Here is a 21943-nt window from a genome sequence, read left to right as displayed (position 1 = left end):
ATTGCCATCAACAATGAGTGATGCTTTATACAATCAGTTGAATACCCTAAAAGGGGAAGTGATTCCAGCATTCAGAGAGAATTTCCCAACTCATCTTTGGACAGCCAACATTTCCCAGAAAATCATCATGGACCTTCATTGGACTTTCAATGGAGCCCCTGGTTGCAGCCTGCCTGCAGAACCTGGATTTGTGCATCCCCATGGCCACATGAGAAACTCTGATAAAATCTCTTACTATTGACAGATATCTCTTATTGATTCTGTTTCCCTAAAGAGCCCTGATTAATACACTATTTCATTATTAATATGCCTTGAGGGAAGTAGGTCAAATAGATTTTGTAATAAACTTTAAATTTTAGAACAGTTTTAGATATACAGACTGTTTTGAAGATATTACACAGTTCCCATATATCACACATGCAATTTTACCTGTTAGCATCTTACATTAGAGTGGTACATTCATTATGATTAATGAACTAATATTGATATATTGTAATTTAATAAAATTTATTTTTAAAGAAAAAATAAAAATTAATACACTCAGCTGACACTCTACTCAATGAAGAAACCGTGAACGCTTTCCCACTAAGATCAGGAACAAGATAAGGATGACCACAGTCACCACTATTATTCAATATTGTGCAAGAAGTTCTAGCAAGAGCTATTAGGTAAGGAAAAAAACCACTAGAATAGGAAAGGGAAAAAGAAAACTTTCACTATTTGAGGATAACATTATTGAAAACATGGAAAGCCCTGAAAAATCTACAACAAAACTTCTAGAGATTAAAAAAAAACAAGTTCAGTAAAGGGGCAGGTTATAAGATGAACACAGAAATCAGTAGCATTTCTGTATATTATTAATAATCTCAGGATGAGACAGCAAATAGATGGCTCAAATTTTCTGTCCTGCAAGTTCCACTAATTTTCTATGCATGCTTTGAAATTCTTTGTGCTCATCTAATATCTTCTTTTTTTATTTTTTATTTCTTTAAAAGATATTTAGATTACATAAATGTTACATTAAAAAAAATAGGGGATTCCCATATGACCTGCTCCCACACTGCCCACCCTTGCTCTCGTTAACAACAACTTTCATTAGTGTGGTACCTTCATTGCAATTGATGAACACATTTTAATTATTGCCACTAAGCATTAATTATAGTTTACATTGTAATTTACACTCTCACACAATTCTGTAGGTTGAGGCAGGATATATAATGGCCTGTTTCTGTCATTGCAGTGTCATTCAGGACAATTCCCAAACCCCAGAAAAAGTTCCTGTGTTACACATCTCCTTGTCCTCAAAACCTCCAGTGACCACTGCCTTCACATCAATAATATAATTTCTGCCATTGCTAGAATCTTAATAACTTTATAGTAGAATACCAGTAAGTCTTCTCTAGTCCATAGTCCATTCCCCAATCCTGAAGATTTGGGGATGATGATGCCCACTCCAACTCTAATTGAGATGGGGCTTCAGTTCCACATGGCTGATGGTTTGGACTCTCATGGTTGCAGTTGTATGTTCTCTTCATTCCTTGGTATGGTGGTTGTCCATTATTACCTCCTTGTTAATTGTCAAGGGAGAGTCCAATGAACAGGAGAGTAGGTACTGTAAATCCTTTGAGGTTCAGGGCCCAGCGGGATGGCATTTGGAAAGTCAAAACACTAAAGTCTCCTTGATATACACCTACCAACACCAGCACTGACTATAGGTTCAAATAGAAAGGACTGAAGAGACGTGTAGGGCAACAACAACTCTTTCCAATTCTGTCACACAGGGGAGCGCAAACCCTAAAGTAGGGCCACTGTCAAGGCACTGAACTCACAAGCTGTCTACCCCAACCATATGCCTGGGTGTCTCCAGAGCCCCTAGGAGTCCCACTATTAGGGGTAGTGTGTAATTTGGAAATGAGATCTTGCTGGAACTTGTACAAGTGTAACCTCTGGAATGACCTCCCAACTCACCTTGGAGTTTTTTAGCAATATAAACTCATCTGTCTCTACTTTTTCCTCCTTTTAGTCAATGTCTTTTTCTAGTTGCATTTCTAATTGGTGCTTAGTAGTAATCTCTCAGTGCCAGGAAGACTCAACTTTAGGAGTCATGTCCCATGCTGAGGGGAAATTATTGCATTGATATGCTGAGTTTGGCTTAGAGAGAAGCCACATTTGAGCAGCAAGGAGGCCCTGGGGGGTAATACTTAGGCATCCTACAATACAATGCTAAATTTAAATTTCAAGAGTAAAGGTTCATAAGACTATCATCTATATCAAGAGCCCATCAATGGACCATCCTCCTTCACTAACCCTTGCATCTGAACTTGAGGCTTCTTGCTGTTTCATCAGAATGTGGCAAAACTCTCCAGGATGGAATTTCAATACTCTTTTAGTTATTGTGTGAATATCCATCCACTGTGACTAACCTCCATTAACATTTTAACACATTTATATGCCTAATATATATGCCCATAAGAGCCTTCTCCCATTTATTCCCTTTAAGTGGCACCCCACATAACTATTCCTCCCCTGCCACCATTTAACCCTTCTGAGATCCAAAACTTCTTCAAAAATGAAGCCAATAAAACAACCAAATAAAAATTAGAAAATGGAATAATAATGATGGTTTAAAATAGGAAATAAAATATTTAAAAATTTAAAACATAAAAGTAAAACAATTCTGGGATAATAAAAAAATGAAGAATTATAAAATGTTTTGACACTTTGTCTTTCATCACTGTGAAATCTGCTGCCCTGTATGTAGAGTGACATTTTCTTCCATTTGTTCCTCCAATGTATTAATTTTTTCATTTTGTCTTCAAAGAAGTTTTAGGTCACAGCAATGTCATATACAGAATATAGGGGACTCCCATATATCAAACAACCTTCCCCCTTTTCTCTGTTGCCCTATCAATAACATTTTATATGTATATGGTACATTTTTTACAACTGATGTACAAATGCTGAAGCATATCTAGTGACAATAAGTGGTTTACATCGTGGTTTATATTTTGGACTGTACACTTTTATAAGCTTTGATGAAACTTAATGTGACCTGTAGCCATCATTGCAAGATCATGTATAACACTTTCATTGCCCTCAAAATGCTGCATGTTCCATCTATTTTATTGCTCCCTTCCCTTCCCCTCTGCACCATAGCAACCAACAGGCTTCACTCTTTGCAGGACTAGATTCATAGTTACTTGCAACAACACTGAGGGCTTGACACACTGGTCTGTCCTCCCTTATTGGGCACCACTCATGCTCTCAAGAGACTCCCACCCCTCTGTTTGAGAATAAAGCAGACCTCCCTGGGTGGGATTCCAGCAACATCCTGCTCATTATGTCCATCTCCACCCACTAATATAACATGCTATATCAAGATGAACATTTGCACACTCCTTAGAAGTCTGTTCCTAGTGCACTTTCTCCAAATGCACCCCCCCACATCCAATACCCTAAGCCAGTCATCCTACCATGCCCTATTGCCAAAAGAGCATTCTCAACATTGTAGTTTCAATCACATACCCACCAATCCAGGTGTTCAACTGCTTCTTCCCCAATCCTAACCCCAGTTCAATGGACAGTTCAACTCCCCATCCACAAACTACCTCCTGAAGTATCTGAACTGCCTAACCCAATAGCATTACTGCACCACTGTCATATCTGCCCACTGCATAATTACACAATTCCACCTTATCATAGATTTTACCCATGTGGGCACTGGCCACAGCCGTCTTCTCCCTTTCTATTTCATAAAAATGAATCTTCCAGACTCTAGCTCTATGAGTCTACTCAATTTTCTCAATTCATATCAGTGAGGCCATGTAATCTTTGTCTTCAGTGCCTGGCTTGCCTCATTCAACATAAGATCTTCAGGATTCATCCAAGTTATCCTGTGTTCAAATGTAATGAATGTGTCACACTAATGAAAGAGGTTGTTGATGTGGGAGGCATGGGGGACTGGGGGGTAGAATATGTTGAACTTCTTATATTTTTGTTTAAAGATCTATTTATTTATTTATTTCTCTCCCTTCCCCCTGCCCCGCACCAGTTGTCTGTTCTCTGTGTCTATTTGCTGTGTCTTCTTTGTCCACTTCTGTTGTTGTCAGCAGCACAGGAATCTGTGTTTCATTTTGTTGTGTCAGCTCTCCATGTGGGTGGTGCCATTCTTAGGCAGGCTGCACTTTCTTTTACACTGGGCAGTTCTCCTTACAAGGCACACTCCTTGCCCATGGGGCTCCCATATGCAGGGACACCCCTGCATGGCACGGCACTCCTTGCGTGCATCAGCACTGCGCATGGGCCAGCTCCACACAGGCCAAGGAGGCCAGGGTTTGAACCATGGGACCTCCCATGTGGTAGACAGATGCCCTAACCACTGGGCAAGTCTGCTTCCCTATATTCTTTAATGTGACATTTTTTGTGATCTATGTATCTTTAAAAAAAGTCGAGTTAAGAAAAAAATTTAAAAAATTAAAAGTACTGTATGTATATGCACAATTTGTATGCATATACCACAATTTGTTTATCCATTCTTCTGTTGAAGAGCATTTGGGCTGATTACAACTTTTGGCAATAGTAAATAATGCCACTATGAACACTGGTGTGCATGTGTCTGTTCATGGCCTTGCTTTCAATTCTTCTGGGTATAAACCCAGCAGTGGAATTACTGGATCATACTGCAGTTCTATAGTTAGTTTTCTGAGGAACAACCATTCTGACCTCCACAAAGTTTGCACCATTCTACATTCCCACCAGCTGTGCATGAGAGTTACCATTCTCCATTTCCTCTCTAACAGTTGTAGTCCTCTGCTTTTTTAATAGCTATGAGTCTAATGGGAATAAGATGTTATAACATATAGGATGTTTTCTTTCCCTTTATACATCTTTAATTCCTTCCTCCAAGACATTCCTTCCTTGTACTCTGTCAGGCATCTACTGATATTATTTAATTTATGTTCAATAATTTATGCAAATTTAATTATAGAATATGTACTATTATTTAGTTTCTATCATCTGGCACAGGGGCAGGCTTCTAGGGAAAGTGTGAGTGTTCATCTTGTAATAGTGTGTTATATCATTGGGTGTAGACCTAGACAATGAGAGGGTAGGTGTACCCCATTGTGGGGAGGCTTAATGTTCTCAACCATAGGGAATTGTGTATCTCCAGGGAATTGGTGGCTCCAATGAGGGAGGACAGTTTAATGTATCAAAGCCTTAGCATTGTTTCAATTATTTGTGAATCTGGGCCTTCAAGCAGTGAAGCTTGGTTGTCACTGTGGACCCTGAGGGGAGGGGAAGAGAGGAATAAAATAGATGGAAGCAGGGGTAACTGGAGGGCAATGGAATTGTTCCACAAGTTTGTGCAATGATGGATATAAGGCATGTTAAATTTCACCAAAAATGTAATAAATGTGTATAGGTTAAAATGTAAACCATAATGCAAAACATAATGTAACTAAAAATTTTGAAATTGTGCAGTCTAAAATATAAATCACAATGTAAATCAAAATGGAACAATTGGGAAGTGGCTGTGGCTCAATCAGTTGGGCTCCCATCTGCAATATGGGAGGCCCTGGCTTTACATCCCAGGGACTCCTTGTGAAGGCAGGCTCTCTCACAAGCACTGCAGAGTGCTGCCAGCCCACAAGGGCTGCAGAGGGCCAACTCAGCAAGATGACACAACAAAAAGGGAGACAAGGAAAAATCACAGGAGAGCGTGCAGTGAATGGACACAGAGAGCAGAAAACAAGCAAGCTGCAAGGGGGGGATAAATAAAAATGAAATACTAACACAGAAGAACACACAGTAAATGGACACAGAGAGCAGACAGAAAGCAAAAAGCTACAGGTAGGGGGAAATGGAACCATGTTTGGTACCTGTGTTTTAATAGTATATCAAACTGCAGCAAATATAACATGAACATGTGAAAAGATCATTGCTGCTGAAGGAGGAAAAGGGTTTGATGGTGGATATATGGGAGCCCCCTATATTGAGTAGGTGAGTTTACTGTAATCTAAAACTTTTTGAAGACAAAATTATTTTTTAAAAAAAGGATATAGATGCTGAGGAAGAAATGAAAGAAATTACCTTTCCACTGTACATATAGGACAACACCTATTACAGTGATGAAAGGCAAAACATCAAAACAAAGTCTTATGATAGTTTTCATTTTTAATACTCCAATTTACTTTTTACTTTATTTTAGTTTTTCTAAATTAGTATGTATTCTATTTCTAATCTTTAAAGCTATCATTACTGTTTCAATTTTCCTACTAATTGAATTTGGCAATGTATTAGTCTTCATTTTTTAAGAAGTTTTGGATCACAGAGGGGTTCAACTATGGCAGGGAAGGAACACTGTGTGGGGTGTTAGTGATGGGGGACACATGACTGGGAAGGAGTTCTCCAGGACATGTATATGGGGTATATAAAAATGTCTGAATATTCTTTGGGTATGTTCATAGGAGTTACACTTACAAATGACAACTGAGTGAGTGCTAAATTCCTAGCCAGAGGAGCTCTATCACATTCACCAAAGGGACAGCAACAATCTCACAAGTGCAAGGACAAAAACCAATGAAGAAGGGTGATCTAATGATGAGCCTTTTATAGCAATGACTATGCTTATGATCCTGAGCCTGAAATTTCAACAAGGCCTAGAGCTGCAGGGTGCCTAAGAGTTACCTCCTGAGAGCCTCCATGTTGCTCAAATGTGGCCACTTTCTAAGCCAAACTGAGAATATAAATGCACTACCTTCCCCCCAGCATGGGACATGACTCCTGGATATAAGCCTCCCTGGTGCTGAGGGATTACTACCAATCACTACTGGTGATGCAACTAGAAAAAGACCTTGAATAAAAGGGGGAATAATGGTAAAGACAAATGATTTTACATGGCTAAAAGTCTTTTAAAAAGAGTTGGAAGGTCTTCAGAGGGGTCGCACTTATGCATGCCTAAGAAAGATCCAAGAGACAGCCAAAGTAGATACTACCCCAGTTCCTGGTGCTCCTGAGGGTTATGGGGACCAACAGGTTCTGTGGTCATGATAGATGGTTCTGGATTTCACTGCCTTTTCAATGGGCCCTGCCTTGTAATTTGTATTCCTGAATGTGATGGAGCTGGACTCAGATGTGAAGTTTCTACATGTGATACTTCTATCATTTTTTCTGAACCTGTGGTTGACACTGGGTTGGTGTATACTCAGGAGACTTGAATCTCTGTACTGGCCATGTGTGTGCTGAGCTCTGAGCCTCAGCAGAGTTGCAATTCCTACTCTCTGGTTCATTGGACTTACCCAAGTTAGCTAACAGGGAGGTGAAAATGGTCAATCACCACCCTAGGGAACTGAACTACAACTGCAAGCAAGAGAATCACATCCATCAACCATGTAGGATCTAAGCCCCCTCCCAATTTAGAGGTGGATTGGACATCACCATCCCAGTGTCCACAGGATGGAGGAATAAAATATGGATTAGAGTGGACTTACTGGTATTCTGCTATAGAACTATTATGACTCTAGTAATGAAAGAAACTGCATCACTGATGTACACACAGTAGCCATGGTAGTTGCTGAGGGCAGGGAGAGTGAAGAAGAGATGTGATGTAGGGGCATTTTTTGGGACTTGGAGTTGTCCTAAATGATATTGCAAGGTCAGATGCTGGATATTATATATCCTGCCATAACCCACTGAATGTCCTGGGGGAGAGTGTAAACTACAATGTAAAGTATAATCCATGCATTGCAGCAGTGCTCCAAAATGTATTCACCACATACAATGAACGTGCCACAATAATGAAAGAGGTTTTTGATGTGGGATGAATAGGGTGGGGTGTGGGGTATATGAGAACCTGTTATATTTTTTAATGTAATATTTTTTGTGATCTATGTATCTTTTAAAAATAGGCAATTACATTAAAAAAATTTTTTAAAGAATAATGAAGCTTTTCAAATACATATATTTAAAAAAGTGTTCTGCTTAACAAAATAAAATAATATTGTCATTTAAAAATGCTATTTCATCTTTAAAATTTCTAAATTCTGTGTCCATTTTATAATGTACATAATATATTAGTACCACAGTATGAAAATATAGTCATGCATGAATTTTGGGTGATTGCTTCAAAAATTTTCCCTAACTGGTTTGTATAATCCAAATGGTCTGTGACAACAGCCTAGAGCTGTGTTGTCCAATATGGTGACCACTAGCTACATGAACCTATTGGGCATTTGTGTGGTTTGTGTTACCGAGGAACCCCATGTTTTATTTTATGTACTTTTAGTTAATTTAAATTTTACAAATAAAACAATGTGAAATATATATGAATATTTTTGTTAAGGAAGACATGTATGGTTTCAGTAAGACTACATTTCACTGTAGGTTTTGAAATTTTAGTACAGAAATTGAGATGTCCTGTAGGTTTAAAGTACACATCATATTTCACAGTATAAAAAATACAAAATGTCACATCAATAATTCTACATTGAGTCCATGGTGGAATGATAATATTTGGATATTTTGGATTGAATAAAATACATTGTTAAAATGAAAGAGATTCCTAGAGGCTTTGCTGTACTGGGGAGTTCCCAAGCCCTGAGCAGGCTGTTTTAGGGGGCTTGCAGGGTGGGAGGTGTCTGGAAGTCGATTTGGTGAGACAGTGATGGAGGAGATTCTTGCGAGAGGTGGAATTTTGGGTTTCTGACTCAGAGGTCAGAGGTTCTGGGTGAAGCCCCTCCCCCTAGGGCTGGTGGCTGGGCCACAGTGATCCCTGGGATCTTTGTTGTGTGGGGAGCTCCCAAACCCTGAGTGGGCTGTTTTGGGGGCTTACAGGGCAGGAGGTGTCTGGATGTCGATTTGGTGAGACAGGGATAGAAGAGATACTTGCAAGAGGTGGAACTTTTGGTTTCTGATGTGGAGGTCAGAAGGCCTAGGAGGAACCCTTCCACCTAGGGCTGGCAGCCCATCCACAGCAGTCCCTGAACTCATTGTAGTGCAGCAGCGCCCCTAGCAGGCTGTTTTGGGGGATTGGAGGGCAGGAGGTGTCTGGATGTCGATTTGGTGAGACAGTGACAGAAAAGATTCTTGTGAGAGGTGGAATTTTGGGTTTCTGAAATGGAGGTCAGAGTTTGTGGGTGGGACAGCTCACCCTAGGGGTGGCACCCAGTTGTGGGGATCCCTAAAGGCTGTGTTGTGCTGTGGTGCTCCCAGGCCCCCTGTTAACTGGATGCGTGGTTTCCCAGGTCTGTGTCCCCTAAAGCCTAGTGGTCCATGCTCCAGAGACTCACACACCTTGAGTCTGCAATATCACAGACTTCCCATCCCTGAAACTGCCATGCACTCAGGTCCATCTGAGGTCCTTGATTATCCTAGCCCTCAGCGTTTGTGAGGGTTTTTTTTTTGTTTTTTGTTTTTTGTTTTTTGTCTTGGTTCCTAATATTGTATTATCTCCTGGTCTTTTCTCCCATTTTATCCCCCAAGATCATTTTTTGTTTATTTAGTTTTTTTCTCCTTTCCTTTTCTTACTTGTTTCCCTCCCTTTTCTTTGCCCATCCCCTTTTCTTTCTTCTCATTTTTTTCCTTTTCTCTCTTTTTCTTCTTACTTATTTTATTTTCTTTATATAATAAGTGCTACAGGGAGCGCTTCACATTTGCTGTGTTTCCTCATCATCCATTTCCTCTTTTCTGTGGGAATTGATTTTGGCCACCTACGCTATCCCCTTTCCCCCACATCTTGCTATCCTGCATCATCTACTGTCTCTCTTACATTCCACCTCCCTTTCTTTGGCCCGCAAATTGTCTGACTCTTTAATACCTTTGTTCTGTTTTCTGTCTTTTATCCACTCTTGATATTATTGTCTTTCTTTTCTCTTTCCCTCTCTCATGGAAATACTGGCTTTTTAATTCATACTATATTCCTCCCCATATTCAGTTGACTTTCTCATTATAAGTACTCTACTTACTGCTAAAACTCTAAACAACTTACATGAGTCTAATATCCATTCTCCCAGATCTCACATTGTTGTTCTGTTAACATATATTACCAAAACTACTTTACACATTTGCTTTTCTTATGCATTTTGCTTTCCCTGGCCCTAATATTTTCCTTCAAAGTGAACTTAGCCAGCAACAAGAAAATAGAGGAAGAAGAACAAAATGACAAAGAGAAGACATAACACTTATGCAAGAGCAACAACTAATTAATCCCCAAGACTAGACAAAGAAGCTAAGGAACTGATTGAACACATCAAAATAAAATGATGACCAGACAGCAACAAAAACTAAAAACCAAACCAATAATCAGGACAACATGGCTGAATCCAATGAACAAACTAAAATCCATGAAGGGGAGCAGAACATCGGACAAGTAATTAAAGATCTCAAAACATATATTAGAGACCAACTTAATGAAGTAAAGGAAGAGATTAACAATATGAAGAAAACACTTGGAGAAGAAATTGCAGACATATACAAAAAGGTAACAGATATGATGGTGATGAACATCACAGTTCAAGAAATCGAAAATACACTCTTAGCAAATAGCAGCAGATTAGAAGAGGCAGAGGAGAGAATTAGTGACATGGAAGACAGTACATCTGAAATCAAACAGATAGTAGAACTGATCAATAAAAGATAGAAAAAATCCAGCTAGTACTTAGGGACCTGAATGACAATGCAAAATGCACAAACATACGTATTATAGGCATCTCAGAAGGAGAAGAGAAGGGAAAGGGGGCAGAAAGGGTGTTGGAGGAAATAATGGCTGAAAACTTCCCAAATCTACGAAAGAGATGGATGTACATGTCCAGGAAGCACAATGCACCCCAAACACCATAAATCCCAACAGGCCCACCACAACATATACTTGTCAATTTATCCAATGCTTAAGACAAAGAGAAAATTCTAAAAGTAGCAAGAGAAAAGAAAACCATCACATACAAGGGAGACTCCATAAGATTAAGTGCTGATTTCTCATCTGAAACCATGGAGGCAAGAAGGCAGTGGTATGATACAGTCAAGGTACTAAAAGAAAAAAAATTCCAACAAAAATACTCTACCCAGCTAAACTAGCATTCAAAAATGCCGGAGAGTTCAAAATATTCACAGATAAACAGAAATTGAAAGAGTATGCCAACAAGAACCCTGCCCTTCAAGAAATACTAAAGGAACTTCTACAGGAAGAAAGGAAAAAACAGGAGAGGCAGAGTTGGAGGAGAGTGTAAGAGCAATAAAAAAAGACAAAAAGAGAAGGAAAAAACAAACAAAATATGACAAACACAATTCCAAACAAAATATGGCTAACATAAATAATTCCTTGAAAGTAGTAACACTGAATGTCAATGGATTAAACTCACCTATCAAAAGATTCAGACTGGGAGATTAGATAAGGAAATATGACCCATCTATATGCTGTCTACAAGAAACACATCTTAGACACAGGGATTCATGGAGGTTGAAAGTGAATGGTTGGAAAACAATCTTACAAGCAAACAGTAATCAAAAGGCAGGAGTAGCTATATTAATATCAGACAAAATAGACTTTAAATGTGAAACATTTGTGAGAGACAAAGAAGGATACTAGATATTAGTGAAAGGGACAATGTCTCAAGAAGAATGAACAATCATAAATATTTATGCTCCTAACAAGGGCACCTCCAAATATGTGAGGCAAACACTAGAAAAACTAAGTGAAAGAATAAATGCCTCTACAATTATAGGGGGAGGCTTTAATACACCACTATCAACTTTGGACAGAAAATCTCAAAAGAGAATCAATAAAGAAACAAAAACTTTGAACAGTGTATTAAAGGAGCTGGATCTAATAGACATATACAGATCATTACACCCAAATACAGCAAAATATACATTTTTCTCAAGTGCACATGGGTCATTATCCAAGATAGGCCATACACTAGGCCACAAAGAAAGGCTCAATGAATTCAGAAATATCAAAATCATACAAAATAATATCTCTAAACACAGTGGAGTGAAACTGGAAATCTGTAAAGGCCATAGGGCCAGATTTCACACCAATATGGAAATTAAACAACACACTCTAAGAAAAACAGTGGATCAAAGAAGAAATCTTAAAATAAATTAATAACTGCCTTGAAACTAATGAAAACGATAACACAACATACCAAAACTTGTGGGATGCAGCAAAAGCAGTACTGAGAAGGAAATTTAGAGCCATAAATTCATATATCAAAAAAGAAGAAAGAGCAAAAATTGAAGAACTAACTGCACATTTGGAGGAATTAGTAAAGAAACAACAAAGTAACCCCACAGGAAGAAGAAAGAAAGAATAAAGATAAGAGTAGAACTAAATGAAATAGAAAATAAGAAAGCACTTGATAAGATAAACAAAACCAAGAGCTAGTTCTTTGAGAAGATCAATAAAATTGACAAACCCTTAGCAAGACTAACAAAGAAAAAAAGAGAGAAGATGCAAATAAGCAAAATAAGTAATAAGAAAGAAGATATCACCACTGACCTCACAGAAATAAAGACTATCATAAGAGGGTACTTGGAAAAACTATATTCCAAAAATAAAGTCAATTCAGAGGAAATGGACAAATTCCTAGAAACTCATAAGTAGCCTATATTGATGAAAGAAGAAATTGATGATCTCAACAAACCAATCACAAGTAAAGAGATTGAATCAGTCTTTAAAAACCTCCCGGTTAAGAAGATCCCTGGACCAGATGGCTTCACAGGTGAATTCTACAAACCATCCAAGAAAGAACTAATGCTAATCCTGCTGAAACTCTTCCAAAAAACTGAAAGAGAAGGAACATTAACTAATGCATTCTATGCTGCCAACATTACCCTAATACCGAAACCAAACCAAGAAACCACAAGAAAGGAAAATTATAGACCAATTTCTCTAATGAACCTAGATACAAATATCCTCAACAAAATATTTGCTAACCATATTCAAAAACACAGTAAATGATTTATACTGCATGACCAAGTGCGATTCATTCCAGGTATGCAAAGATGGTTCAACATAAGAAAATCAATCAGTGCAATACACCATATAAACAGATTGAAAGATAAAAATCACATGAGTATATATATAGATACAGAAAAAGCATTTGACAAAATACAGCACCCTTTCCTGATAAAAAACCCTGCAAAAGATTGGAATACAAGGAAATTTTCTGAACATGATAAAGAGTATATATGAAAAACCCACAGCCAACATCATTTACAATGGTGAAATCCTAAAATCTTTCCCTCTGAGATCAGGAACAAGACAAGGATGCCCACTATCACCTCTTCTATTTAACATTGTCTTAGAAGTACTTGCTCGAGCACTGAGGCAAGAACCAGAAATAAAAGGCATTCAAATTGGAAAGGAAGAAGTCAAAATTTCATTATTTGCAGATGACATGATCCTATACATAGAAAACCCTGAGAAGTATTCAACAAAGCTTCTAGAAATCATAAATGAATTTAGTAAGTCGCAGGTTATAAGATCAATGTGCAAAATTCAGTACCATTTCTGTGCACCAATAATGAGCAAGCTCAGGAGGAAACTAAGAAACAAATACCATTTACAATAGTAAATGAAAAAATCAAATGCCTAGGAATAAATTTAACTAAAGATGTAAAAAACTAATACACAGAGAACTACACAAGTTTGTTTAAGGAAATCAAAGAAGACCTAAATAAATGGAAGAATATTCCCTGTTCATGGATAGGAAGACTAAATATTATTAAGATGTCTATCCTACCAAAACTGACCTACACATTCAATGCAATTCCAATAAATATGAACATAGCATTCTTTAAGGAACTAGAAAAACTTGCTATGAAATTTATTTGGAAAGGAATGACGTCTTGAATAGCCAAAGACATATTGAAAAAGAAAAACGAAATTGGAGGAATCACACTACCTGACTTCAGAACATACTACAAAGCTACAGTAGTGAAAACAGCATGGTACTGGCACAAGGAGAGACAGACCATTGGAACCGAATTGAGAGTTCAGATATAGATCCTGATATATATAGTCATTTAATATTCGATAAAGTCATGAGACCCTCTCAACTGGGAAGGAATGGCCTATTCAACAAATGGTACCTGGAGAACTGGATATCCATATGTAAAAGAATGAAAGAGGATTACCATCTCACACTTTATACAAAGATCAACTCAAGATAGATCAAAGACCTAAATATAAGCGCCAAGACCATAAAGACCTTGGAAAGCAGTGTAGGGAAACATCTACAAGACCTTGTAATAGGAAATGGCTTCATGAACATCACACCAAAAGCACGAGCAGCAAAAGAACAAATAGATAAATGGGACTTCCTCAAAATTAAAGCCTTCTGCACCTCAAAGGAGTTTGTCAAGAAAGTAAAAAGGGAACCCACACAATGGGAGAAAATATTTGGCAACCATATATCTGATAAGAGACTTATAACTTGCATATATAAAGAACTCCTATATCTTGAAAATGAAAAGATAAACAACTCATTTAAGAAATGGGAAAGAGATTTAAACAGGCACTTCTCCAAAGAAGAAATTCAAATGGCCAGAAAGCACATGAAAAAATGCTCCAAATCTCTAGCTATTAGGGAAATGTGAATCAAAACTACAATGAGACACCATCTTACTCCCATAAGATTGGAAGCTATGAAAAAAAGAAGACTACAAATGCTGGAGAGGATGTGGAGGAATGGGAATAATCATCCAGTGCTGGTGGGAATGCAGAGGGATCTGGCCTTTGTGGAGGACAGTTTGGTAGCTTCTCAAAAAACTAGCTATAGATTTGCCATATGACCCAGAAATGCCACAGCTGGGTGTTTACCCAGTAGAACTGAATGCAAGGACACAAACTGATATGTGCACACCAATGTTGTGAGCAGCATTGTTCACTATTGCCAAAATTTGGAATCGACCCAAATGCCCATCAACAGATGAATGGATAAATAAAATGTGGTATATACATACAATGGAATACTACTCAATTTTAAGAACAAATACACTACAAATACACAAGATAACATGGATGAATCTCGAGAATCTTATGGTGAGTGAAGCAACCCAGGCATTGAAGGACAAATACTACATGACCTCAATGATATGAATTAAGTAAACCAAGCTGCCTCAGAGAGCTAGAGACTGGATGATAGGCTTAAAGAAAATTGGGGGGTAGAGCAAGGATGTAAGCTGTCACCTACATGGGTGAAAACTATGATAAGCTGGAGGTAAGTATTTGTACAAGGAAGGGATAAAATGGGGGAATAGGGTTACCTTTGGATGGGGCTTGAGGAGGACTAGGGATGGGAGGATGGGTAATTTTGGGGAGAGTGGGGGAACGTAAGAACTTAGGAGATTGTCAGGTATTTGGTTGAGAGTATAATGCTGAGAAAACTTTCAAAAATATTATAAGAAAGGTTACCTGTTTAAGATGCTTAAAGGGGATAATCTGACACAGGACAGGCTTCTAGGGAGTATGTGAGTGCTCATTTTTCCATAGTGGGTTATATCATTGGATAGAGACCCATATAATGAGAGTGAAGGTATACCCACATCCTGGGGAGGGCTCATGTTCTCAAATACAGGGAATTGTATCTCTAGAGAGAAACGGTGACTCCCAATGCATTAGGGCAGTTGAGCATGTCAAGCCCTCAACACCATTGCAAGTATTTCTGAACACGGCCCTTCAAGCAATGAAGATTGGCTGTCAGTGTGGGCTCTGAGGTGAGGGGGAAAGGGGTATTGAATAGATGGAATCTATGTAACTTTGTGGGCAATAGAAGTGTTCCACAAGAGTACACAAGGATGGATATAAGACATGTAAAATTACACCAAAAAGATATAGGGGCTGATAGGCTAAAATGTAAATCATAATATAAAACTTAAGATAACTTAAAATTTAGAAAATTGTATAATCCAAAATATAAACCACAATGTAAACACAAACGTTACCTTGTTTGAAAGCTATTGTCTCAATATCTGTACATTAGCTTCAGTAAATATAGTATGAATAGGTCAAAAGATTATTGCTGTGGAAGGGAAAAGGGTTTTTTGTTGGATATGTGGGAGTACTGTATAATATATATACTAATTACTGTGATATAAAACTTTTTTGAAGACAAGCTTAATATTTAGGGGAAAAAAAAGAACAGACATAGACACTGAGGAAAAGACAGAAGTAGTTGCCTTGCCAATTTGCATACAAGACAACACTTATTGCAGTGATGGAAGGCAAAACATCAAAAACAAAGCTTTTGCATTTTTTAATGTTTTGATATTTATTTTTACCTTAGTTTTTCTAAATTAATATGTTTTCTCTAACCTTTAAACTCATCACTATATTCCATTTTACTATTAATGGAAACTGGCAATATATTGGGCTTCATTTTTGAAGACATTCTGGATCACAGAGAGGTTCAACAATGGCAGGGGAGGAATACTGGTGTGGGATGTTATTGACAGGGGACACATGGTTGGCAGGGAGTTCTCCAGGGCATATATCCAGGGTACATAAAAATGTTTGGATATTTTCATAGTGGGTACAATTAAAAACAACATCTGAGGGAGCGCTATGTCCTAGCCAGGGGAGCTCTATCACATTCCCTAGAGGAACAGCAGCAATTCCCTAAGTGCAACATCAAAGACCAAAAAAGAAGAAAGGTCTAACAATGAGCCCTTGAACTAATGACTATGCCTGTAAGCCTGTGCACCTGAAATAAGAACAAGGCCTAGACCTGCAGGGTGCCTAGGAGTTACCTCCTGAGAACCTGTGTTGCTCAGATGTGGCCAGTCTCAAAGCCAAATTCAGCATGTAAATGCATTGCCTTCCCCCCGGCATGGGACATGACTCCCAGGGATAAGCCTGCCTGACACCGAGGGATTACTTCCAAGTACCAGCTGATGATGGAACTGGAAAATGACCTTGAATAAAAGGGTCAACTCAGACCAGCAGAATATCTCAGTCTACATATAATACAAGGAGTTAAAAATGCTTTTTGACCTGAATAAAAGGGGGCAATGAAAAGGACAAGTGAGTTTATATGGCTATGAGTCTCCAAGAAGAGGCAGAAGATTATCAGACAGGTCGTCTTGTTGCACACCTCAGCGGAATCCCACAGACAGATGAAGTAGATACAACCTCAGGTTTTGGTTCTTCTGAGGGCCACAGAGACCCACAGTTTCTATGATCATGGCAGATGGAGTTCAGTGCCATGTCAATTGGTCCTACTTTGGAGTTTGTGTTTCTGTGTGATGGAGCTGGACTCAGATGTGTGATCTTTGTCCACAAGCCTCTCCTGTTACTTTTACCAGATCTGTAGTTGGCCCTGGGGTTTAGTGTATACCTAGGGGTCCTGATTCTCTGGACTGACCATGTGATAGCCAGGTCCTGGGACTCAACAGACTTGCAACTCCTACACTCTGGTTTATTGAACTTACCCCACTCAGCTAACAGGGAGGTGAAGAAGGTCAACCACCACACCAGGGAGCCAAGAGTACCTACAATTGAAAGCAGGAGAATTGCATCCAGCATCCATGTGGAATCTACGCCCCTTTTGATATAGATGTGGAGTGGACACAACCATTCTACAAGGATGGAGGAATATAGATTAGAGTGGACTTACTGATATTCTATTCATGAACTATTGTGATTAGTAATTGAAGAAAATGTGGCATTGGTGTGGAGAAAGTGACCATGGTGGCTGCTGGGGGTAGGGAGTGGGAGGAAGAAATGTGATGTGGAGGCTATTAAGGAAATGCAAATCAGAACCACAATCTGATACCATTTCACACCCACTAAAATGACAACTATTAGAAAAAATGGACAGTTACAAGGCTTGGAGAGGATATGGATAAACAGGAACATTCACTCATTTTTGGTAGTAATAAAAAGTAGTGGCAGTTGCTGTGGACGGCTGACAGTTGCTCAGAAAGTTAAGTATGGAATTACCATATGAACCAGTAATCCCACCAGGATGGAACCAGATTCTGAAAACAGTTCCCACTCTAAGCCTTAGGCTTCTTTGCATTTGCTCCACAGCTTTGAAGAACTGTCCACGGTGCTGCCCTTCTCTGGTTGAAGTTCCTTTAGATTCACATGCTGAGAGTCTGAGTCACCATTTTAACTTTTTTTTGTTAGAAAAATAAAATATTTTATTTAAACCTCCTTACTCCAACACTGATGCTCTAACTTTCTTTCAGAAGATGAAATTTTCTGATCTATAACTTTTTCCTTTTCCCTGACAAATTTTGAAGGTTTCTTTTAGGACATGGCTGTTAGCAATAGGCTTCTACATTTTTTTTTTAACTAGAAAAGTATTTATTCTTAAGATTTAATGCATAATTTCTTTAAATACAAAGAATTTGAATATATAGTGTTGAAATTTTTAAACATATTATATTACAAGTAATCCTTTTCTTACTTGCATGACTTTTCAGGATTTTTTTCTATCATTGTTTTTATATAGGTAATCTTTTTATTTATTTAACTTTCTTTCAATTCTTTCAACACTAATACAGGTTGAACATAATTTGCCTAGATAATTTTTTAAAAAGATTTATTTATTTATTTATTTCTCTTCTCTTCCCTCCCACCCCGGTTTTCTGTTCTCTGTGTCTATTTGCTGCGTCTTTGTTGTCCGCTTCTGTTGTTGTCAGCGGCACGGGAATCTGTGTTTCTTTTCATTGCATCATCTTCTTGTGTCAGTTCTCCATGTGTGTGGCACCATTCCTGGGCAGGCTGCACTTTCTTTCATGCTGGGCGGCTCTCCTTATGGGGCGCACTCCTTGAGCGTGGGGCTCCCCTATGCGGGGAACACCCCTGCATGGCACGGCACTCCTTGCGTGCATCAGCACTGCACATGGGCTAGCTCCACACAGGTCAAGGAGGCCTGGGGTTTGAACCGTGGACCTCCCATGTGGTAGACGGACGCCCTAACCACTGGGCCAAGTCTGCTGCCCCCTAGGTAATTTTTTAAAATATATTTTTTACTTCCTTTTAAGAGATACATAGATCACACGAAATGTTACATTAAAAATATAGGAGGTTCCCAAATGTCCCACTCCCCATGTCCCCCACTTTTCCCACATCAAGAACTTCTTTCATTAGTGTGGTACATGCATTGCATTTGACAAATACATTTTGAATGTTAGACAGCATGGGCTGTTATTTACAGTGTAGTTTACACTCTCTTCCTGTACATTCAGTGGGTTATGGCAGGATATATAATGTCCTGCATCTGTCCCTGCAATATCATTGAGGACATCTCCAAGTTCTGAAAATGCCTCCATATCACACTTCCTTTTCCCTCTCCCTGCCTTCAGCAACTACAGAGGCCACTGTGTCCACATCTATGATATAATTACTTTCATTGCTAGAGTCACAGTAATTCTATAGTAGAATACCAGTTAAACACACTCTAGTCCATATTTTATTCCTCTTATTGTGAGGACCCTGGGATGGCAGTGCCTACACCTTCACTTAATTGAGTAGGGACGTCTTTCCCACATGGCTGGTGGATGTGACTCTCAGACCCACAGATGTAGACTCTCTCAGTTCCTTTGTGTGGTGGTTATCCTTTCTCACCTCACTATCATCTGACCTGGGTAAGCCCAATGAACTGCAGTGTAGGTGCTGCAACACCACTGAGGCTCAGGGCCCAGCTGGTACATGGATGGCCCAGAGATCCAAGTCTTCTGGGCATAGAGGAATCCCAGCCCCAACCACAGGTTCAATAAAGGGACAGAAGTGGCATGTGATGAAAGTCATTTCTGAGTTAAACTCCATCACACATAGGAGGACTAATTCCAAGTTAAGGCTCACCATTAAGGCACTGAACTCTGGAGCTATCTGCCATGACCATAGGACCAGGGTGTCTCCATAGCCCTCAGGAGCACCGCTACCTGGGGTTGTCTTGTATCATCTTTGGCAGTCTATGAGATCCTGTTGAGATGTGCATAAGCACAACCCCTCTTATGACCCCCTGATTCATTTTGAAGTCTCTTAGCCACATAAACTCATTTGTCTCTACCATTTCCCCCTTTTATTCTAGGTCTTTTTCCAGTTTCATCACCAGCAGTGCTTGGTTGTGATCCCTCGGTGCCAGGGAGCCTCATCCTTGGGAGTTTTGTCCTATGCTGTGGGGAAGGTAATGAAATTATATGCTCTTTGGTCAGAGAGTGGCCATATTGGAGCATCATGGAGGCATTCCAGAGGTAACTCTTAGGCACCCTGCAACAATAGGCCAAGTTGAAATTTCAAGCACAACAGGCTCATAAGCATAGTCATCAGTATCAAGGTCCCATCACTGGACCATCCTTCTACACTGGTCTTAGCCCTTGCACTTGGGGGATTCTTGGTGTTCCATTGGGGAATGTGGCAGAGCTCCCCAGATGAGAACCCAGCCTTCCGACCCTTGTTGTGTGAGACTTTACCCACTATAGCTATACCCCATGTACCCTATATGCATGCCAAGGTGAACTCCCTCCCATACATCTCCCATCAATGACACCCTACACCAATGTTCCTCCTCTCCCATAGTTGCATCCTCTGTGATCCAAAACTTCTTTAAAAATGAAGCCTAATATATTGACAAATTCAATTACAAGAAAAATGAAATAGTAATGATTAGTTTGAACATTAGAAAGAAAATACGTATTAATTTAAAAAACTAAGAAAAGTTTAAAAATTGGGGTATTAAAAAGTTAAAAATACTACAAAAACTTTTTTTGATGTTTTGCCTTTCATCACTATAATAGATAGGTGCTGTCCTGTATGTACAGTGGCAAGGCCATCTCTTCCATTTCTTCCTCAGTGTCTTACCACATTTTTATATTTTTTGTCATTATGTCTTCAAAGAAGTTTTAGGTCACAGTAAAGTCACATACAGAATACAAGGGACTCCCATATACTCAACGTCCTCCCCAATTTCCCCCTTCCCCACCAATGATCTTTTTACATGTGGATGTTACATTTACCACAACTGATGTGTAAATATTGAAACATAGCTACTAACCAAGGTCAGTAGTTTACATTATGATTTACGTTTTGGACCATACACTTTTTATAAGTTTTTAGTGAAATTTAACATGATCTGTATCCATCATTGCAGGATTATGCAGAACACTTCCATTGTCCCTCAATTGCCCCTCTTCCATCTATTCTATTCATCTCTGCCCCTCCCCTTGGGGCCCATAGTGACAACCAAGCTTCACTGCTTGAAGGACAAGATTCATAGATACTTGCAATAATGCTAAGAGTGCTTTGACATACTGGACTGTCCTCCCCCTTTAGGAGCCACCCATGCTCTTGAGAGGCACCGTCCCTTCTGTTTGAGAACATTAGGCATCCCCAAGATGGGGGTACAACACCTTCCCAGGCATTGTATAGCTCTGATATAACACACTATGACAAGATGAGCACTCACACGCTCCCTAGAAGCCAGCTCCAGGTGCATCCTGTGCCAGATGCTCTCCATCCAACCCCCTGAACCAGTAACCCTTCCTTGTTGTGTTGCCAAAAGTGTTTTCTCAACATTGTAGTTTCAACCACATACCTGCCAATTCCCTGTGTTCACCTGGTCGCTCCCCCAACATTTTCCCCTTCCTCCTTCTGATTCATCTGCCCCAACATAGATCCTGTCAAGCTTGCACTGTCCAACCCAGTAGTATCCCTACACCCCTGTCATATCCCTTCACTGCACCACTCAATTCCACTTTATCATAGATTTTGTCTGTATAGGTATTTGCTCACAACCTTCTTCTCCCTTTATATTTTCTGTAAGCCTTTCTTCCAGACTTTAGCTCTCTGAGTTGGCTCGATTTGCTTAATTCATATCAGAGAGGTCATGTAATATTTATCCTTTAATAGCTGGCTTGCTTCACTCAACATAAGGTTCTCGAGATTCATCCATGTTATCCCATGTGTTAATACTGCATTCCTTCTTACAACTGTACT

This window comes from Dasypus novemcinctus, chromosome 28, assembly GCF_030445035.2.
Source record: "Dasypus novemcinctus isolate mDasNov1 chromosome 28, mDasNov1.1.hap2, whole genome shotgun sequence".
Classification (NCBI taxonomy): Eukaryota; Metazoa; Chordata; class Mammalia; order Cingulata; family Dasypodidae; genus Dasypus; species Dasypus novemcinctus.
Note: the sequence above shows the minus strand (reverse complement) of the source record.